Here is a 7,374-nt window from a genome sequence, read left to right as displayed (position 1 = left end):
TTAGCTTCGTCAAGGCATAATGAGGGTGTGCGTGACACTGGTGTACCAATGGCAGATCGATCGTTCAGCAGCGTTAGAGTATTAGACTTCAGTATATGAGAACAAGTGTAAGTTCGGTGATGGCCATCGAATTCGACAAATGTATTGTGATCGCAGGTAATAAAGAAAAGAAGATGACAATAAGGACATAAAGAAAGCTTTTATGGAAAGCGCGTAGCGAAGTGAGACTTCGTAGGTGTAACACCTCGTATCCCTGATTAGCTTACGTTCATGCTTTGGAACTTAGAAACCAAGACAAGTGTTAGAATTGGAAAAAAATTGACCCTAAAACGTCAATTGTACGTTTACGACCAAAGTACGGGCCGTACATTGATGTACGTGACGTACTTTGGTGGGCGTACTTATAGGGAAATTGGCAGAGAGCATCGAGAGTGAAAAGCCTAAGTACGGGCAGAGAAGTACGGGGCGTACTTTGAAGTACGGGGCGTACTTTGAGCCCGTACTTCCCCTGTCGAAATTAAATCATCATTGGAAATTGGACCCAATGTACGGGCTGTACTTTGAAGTACGGGCCATACATTTAGGCCATACTTTCCCTGCGTCGGCCAAAAGTTATAAAAGCGAGGGTTTAGTTCCATTTTTCACTTTTCATAATCCCACCAGCCCTAGAACGAAATCTTCTTCTACATTTATTGAAATTCACCAAGGTAAGTTATTCCAAGCCATTCAAGTTAATTCTAATATGTATCCATGATTCCTAAACAAGAATTCATCCTTTTTAACTTAGGGTTTTTAAGAAAACCCATTTAAAGGATTCAAGACTAAAGCTTTGGGATTTTCTACAAAGTTCAGACTTTTACTTCGAGTTGGAGCATTACCAAGTATGTAGGGTTGCTATCCACGTGTGGGAACATCATTGTTCTTCCCCACGCTTCTTCTTCCATAAAGTATGAAGCTTTACGAAAACTAGGGTTTTAACCATGTTCATAATAACCCTAGGTCCATGTACCATGTTATACTATGTCTTGACTTATTATTAATCCATTATTGAGTTCTTGATATTTCATTATGATTGTTGAGAATATGTGTCACGACCCAACCCCGTGGGCCGTGACCGGTGCCCTGCCTAGGCACCCGAACGGACTGACGAATCAAATCATCATAATGCTACACGTTGCATTTTTATATACTTTGCTCGTACCGAAAATCGAAAAATGTATATCACACAAATGCACCTAAGCGGTCGCCCATGTCAAAACATCATATCGAACCAAAGTTGGCGGAATGTACATCGCCCCGGACACACACACGCAAACAAACATACGGGCCGCTCAAGGACGCAAATCGGAGTCATATACGGACAAACCGGGATCATGTGCACCCCGATCCGGACCCACGACCCACAAACATGACTACGGCTCTCTACAACATAACAAAACATACGAACATATGACGGGATTGTGGCCGCCGTGCCGGATAGTCACATTTGTACCCGGGGTATACAACGAAAGAAGAAATATACCAAAAGTATGAGCTCGATCAAAGGAGCCTCCCAAACGACGAATAAGAATCCCTAAGCTTCGGCGTGTCGCGCGGAGCACACATGACACATGCGATGAAACGGCCCCGAAGGACGGGGGTCGATGCGGAACAAGTGCGGGTATGTAAAGCGGAAAATACAGTAATCCAAGGCATAACTGGTGTCAGGAAAATGCAATCACAGATACGAATATAACGGACCAAACCTGTGCGAGATGCAGATATACGAAATGCAAATAGAAATCATGCATAAGGCTCGGGAACGTGGTCACCCCCTGACGCTGGTGCCACAACACATCATACTCCTAAGTTTTCAAATCTCCGTACATCTCCGAACAAATCACAAAATCACACACATCATCAAACATAACAAAGGCCATATCACATCATAACTCCAAACGAGAATCGGCCCTATGGCGAGGTCACGAAACCGTAACACATCATACTTCCGAATAAGTCATAGGACGCACGATCTCAAAAACCGGCCCGAACCGTGAACGAAGTCGTAATAAGGCACGAGCGGAGTCGTGAGCAAACAATGCAATTTGTATGTCAAAATAGTTTTCTTCAAACTTGATTACTTTACAAGTCAATTAGAACCAAAATAGTCAAATAATTAATCAGTGCGAAAATTTTATTTCACAAAATATTTCCAAAGTGGTACGTATAGTTCCAAAGCATAGCATAGTATTTCATAGGGTTCCAAACATTATTTCATAATGAACAATTTCACCCTCGAAGATTCTTGATCGAAGCTTACCCAAAAAGAGGTTCTAGTAAGACAACTAAGGTATATTGGGGTTAGCGGGCCCGCTTCGAGTCGAGTCGAGGCGGCAAACATGGATCACACACATACTAGGCTCCATAAAGTTATTCGTGGGGTTTCGAAGTTGATTCTGAGCCATTTACGAGAAGGTACGAAGGCTTATATGCTCTTATGTCCCAAGGTGGCCATTATGAGTCAATTACTACTGAATGAATAGTAACCAAAACCAAAAAACGAATTTCTAGGAGCAAGTCATTCCCGAGGTCCCGTCCCGCCTAAGGTCTAAGACATGCCGTATGAGAGATAGGTAAACACACTGATTGCGTCTCACGCTCGTCAAATCCCCCGTTTCCGTCCAAAACTGCAAATGGTCATTTTTACCAAATTACTATTCATGAAAGTTAACATTTCAATCTTTGGCTACACTTGGCTACCGAAATTTCGGCAGCACTTCCCCTATAAATATGGCACCACCGAGACTTAGCTCGGCTCAATACATCCACAACAACAACCAACAACAACATCGACATTATCAATAACACAATAAGGTACATTAGTCTACCTTCCGACGACATTAACACAATACTTTCATTTCGACTTCATACTTTCAAATCCATACCAACTCAAACCATTAGTCCTTTATTCACGTTATAAGCATGATTACAACACAGTTAGCATATCAAACAAAATAATTCATCTTCCTCTCAACACCACACCACACGGCCAAATTCAACATTTCAAACTTTAATCAAATTCATTCAATTTTCATCTCCAACACACATTTCACCATACTCGCAATTAGAATACAACATAAATTTCAACTTACCTTATGTATATCACATATATACTCACACGGCTACATGCCATATTTCAACTTCCTTCCTTTTTATTCAACTTTCGTTTCCAATATGAATTCCTCAACAACTACAACCATAATACAACACAAAATCCAACATAACTACATTACACTACACACGGCCACATGCATCTATACATTCCCACCATGCAAACTTCCATATTATCATATGTTTTACTTATTTACATATACTACAACACAAACCAACCTTCATAACATAACCAAAAGGGATGAAACCTTACCTTGTTCCTCAACTTCTTCACTTCCTCAAGTGTTGAATTGAGAAACCAAAACTTATTCTTCCAAACCAATTGCACCACGTTGTTAAGGAGCCTTGAATTAGTATAAAAACCACAAGAGAAAAATTTTGGGAGTAAGATTTCTTGGTCCTCCTTTTTCCATCTTGGCCGAATGGCCTTGAGTTGTTGTTCTTGATTTTTCTTGTTTTCTCCTTTCTTCACTTTGTCTTGAAATCTCTAGAAATTTAATGAACCTTGCCCCTTATATTAATTAATTGATCACATGCATAACACATGATCAATGCATGGGCTTGGGCCAAGGCATACATGGCCCGGCCACCTTCTCTTATTGGGCTCGATTTTCATTTTATTTTTCGAGCCCAATTGACGATGGATCGTTTTTTGAAATTCACGGGACAAATTTTCAAGATTCCAATTTTTGCCCTTAAGCTTCCCTAATATTTCCGCATCACTATTTTCCATAGCCGACATATTCATGCTAGTAAAATCCAAATGGGGCCTTATTTCTTACAAACAAAAATTATTCCGAACCTTCCAAAGTTTCTCCAAATGCGCAAAAATGCCGGATATAACAATATGTCTGTAATCCATGAAAACCCATACTTTGCATTCAATGTGTTCTTACATGCAAACATATAAAATTTATTATGTATATTTTCAAGAAAATTCTCTACATGCTTTACACGTTTTTATGCAAGAATACTATGAAGTAATATCCATGTACATGCAAGTTATGATTTATGAAAGTCGTGGGCAGCAAGTGCTGCCTATTTTCCATGTTCATGTTTTTGGGGAGTTGCAGTGACAATGGTAGGCTCGGACACTGCAAACTACATTTGCCACCGTAGGATAAGGATCGCTCCGCCCATGTTTAGGACGATTCCTTCATATTTTTTCCATTGAGGGATTTGGATCCATTCATGCCATGTTCATGTCTTGTACCCCGACAAGGTACAAGATGGCTTAGCTGATCGGGCAGAGAGCAGACGCCACGTGTTAACGTGGTGGTTATATATCGGTTATATTAAAGCTCTCCCAACCTAAAATGTTTTACTCATGTTATATATGTATTCATGTTCATGTCAAATATTCATGTTCATGACCGGGTTTCAGTTTCAGCTTCAGCTTTTATCATTGCTATTTCACGTGCCATGCTTATTCTTTCAGTCATTTTACATACTAGTACATTCAATGTGCTGACATCCCCTTTTATTTCCCAGGGGCCTGCATTTCACGATGGAGGTACGAATTTACAAGATGACACATCTGCTCAGTAGGACAGCATTCGTATCAGCTTTTGGGTGAGCCCCATTCTCTTCTGGGTTTTAGCTAGTTATTTACTTTCAAGATTAGTTATGCATTTAAAGGTATGTTGTTGTCTGACGAAGTATGTTTAAGCGGATCGTGTTTAGGTCGTGAGGTTTCATAGACTATGTAAAGACTATGTAGTCGGTTGTGTCGATTCTTAAATGTTGTTTATGCATCTTTGGCTTGATTAAATGTGTATTTTCGCATTCGTGTTTTGAAGAAGTATTTTATAAATTATTACGACTTTATGTGTTTTGTTAAAACCATCATGTTTCATGTTATCTTGGCTTCATGTATGCTCAGGATGATCCGGCAAGCCATGTGGTTCGCTCGGTCCCATGCAGTAAGGCACCAAGTACCGTATTTCGTGCAGGCCATGGTTCGGGACGTGATAGTAGGATATCTTGGGCAAGAGTACTTTTTGAGAGATTGGGAAGGGAAAATTGGTATCTGGCATGATTGTCAGGATAAGGTTGCGACTAGTGCTAAGGTTATTCTTGATATAAGTTAGTTGATGTTAAAGGACTACTCGGTTATTAAGTGAATGCTACGGGTACATCGTTTGATCGGTAAGTTTGATTGGCTGTAGGTTGTGAGGAGTTAGTAAATGATTGATGGAAATGGCTTCAAACAGGGTAAAATGCGATAAGTTAATGACTTGAGGAGTTACCGAGTATTCACTTAGATGGAAGGAGAAGTATTGATTTTGTTTTGTGGTTTGCCGGGCTTAAATGGATGATTAGTTTAAAGGATCGAGTGGATTTGAGCATTTGTTGGTTAATAGTGGTAAAAGTGATTTGAAATGAAATATGAGAATTGAAGGGTTTCAATAGAACATCTTCTTTGTTGGGTTCGAATTAAGTTCGTAAGACTTGAGGTGTGGTAATATGGGTGCTTGATCCGTGTTCGACTGTAGGGGCATTATATCATGACATTCAGTAAAAGAGTGACCGATAAGGTTGATCGGGATCTGCGAGGTTAAGAGCAGCAAGAAAATCGTGAAAACAAGAGCTAGTGAGGTGAGAACTTGCTTGTGATTGTACAGTGCAGAGTAGGCTTGAGAGTTTAAGGATGAGTTGGTATGTTCGGTTATGTCATAGGCTAATAGAGGTCAGTGGTGGACTAAGGTCGGGAACCTTGTATTCGTTGTGTAAAATTGTCGAGATCCCTCTGCTAGTGTGTTATTACTCAGCTTGGGTGATTGAATAAAAAGGGGATAGTCATGCAAGTGGTTAGCGGTATTCAGATTCGATAATTGAGGTAAGAGGTGATTCTTTGAGGACTAGTAACGTTAAGGATTTGAGTAAGGGATTATTAAACATGGGTACTTGAGATGATAGAATAGAAGATGATAAACTGAGTTAAGTTCGGTATACGTTTAGAATTAAGCAAGCGCATTCGGCAAGGGACGTTTCGATGAGATACATGAGGATATTGGTAATTTGACTGTTTGGGTAATGCGCTGGATTTAGAGAGTGTTCAGCTTAGAGTGGCAAGCGTTAAGGAAACTATAACGGATAGAGTTATGGCCTACTATTACCTTCAGATGTGATTCGGTCAGCGTACGAGACCTATGGTTATGTGATAGACTACTGAGTGGGTTCGAGTAATGGTCAGACGATGGCGGTACAAATGAATTGATAAAGATTAAGGAGTGGAAGAGTCAAGAAAAGGTATAGTTGATCGAGAGTCGGCAAAAATGAGGTACATCTTGGGATTACTTGAGTCTATTTAGATTGTGGCATCGTTGTCTTGTATATTCAGATGAGGTGTGATAATTGTGTGAGCTTAAGGAAGGAAGTATATAGATGGACTAAGTGAAATGAGGAAAATTCTGTAAGATTCGCGATCGGCAGCTAGAAATAAGCATATTCAATAAATCGACATGTAGAGACAGGGGCAGACCTACATGTAATTTGGAGGTGCTCCAGCACTCGTTAAACCCGACGCGGATTAGGTATAGTCATGTAAAAAATATATGAAAAATGGGTATAAATATTTAAAAAGCACCCTGGAAACCAAAAAGTTTAGTGGGTGCTTTGGTTTCCAGGTCCAACTTAAGTGTTTCGACAGGTCACATAGGTTACATGTTTTAACCTCCGTGCAAACATTTAATTTTTAACTAATCATAATTAAAGCTTTTACTTCCTTTTCTTCTTGTGCCGTTGTGAGTTAGTATATACGGGTATAAGACTTCTTTTTGTTGACTTTGTATATTTTAATATTTTACTTTTCCTACTTTTTAGTTTATCAAATAAAAGATAAAAAGGGTTATACCTTTCCCAAAAAATCAAACATGAGGCACCGCAACTAAAACCCTTATCCCCCGAAACCAAATTTCAATCTTCTTCGGTTCTTCTCCTATTCTTTCCAATTTCGTTTTTTATTTTCATTATCGTCGTCCACTAATCTCAGAACACATGTATTTTAATTTTTTAAGAGCTAAAAATTTGAATTAGGGTTTTGGGGGATTTAATTTTTCTATGTTGTTTGTTTATTTCTTAGTTCTTACACATTACAAGTTAAGGGCTTCTATATTTTCTCACCAATCTTCCGTCTAATGGTTCATCGTTGGCTCGTTGCTAATAATATATTGTTGATTTGAATACCAAATTGTGGATAGTGTAATTTGTGTTTTTTCCTTT

This window comes from Lycium ferocissimum, chromosome 4 (genome assembly GCF_029784015.1).
Source record: "Lycium ferocissimum isolate CSIRO_LF1 chromosome 4, AGI_CSIRO_Lferr_CH_V1, whole genome shotgun sequence".
Taxonomy (NCBI): domain Eukaryota; kingdom Viridiplantae; phylum Streptophyta; class Magnoliopsida; order Solanales; family Solanaceae; genus Lycium; species Lycium ferocissimum.
The sequence above is the reverse complement of the archived record's forward strand: the minus strand, read 5'-3'. Positions refer to the sequence as shown.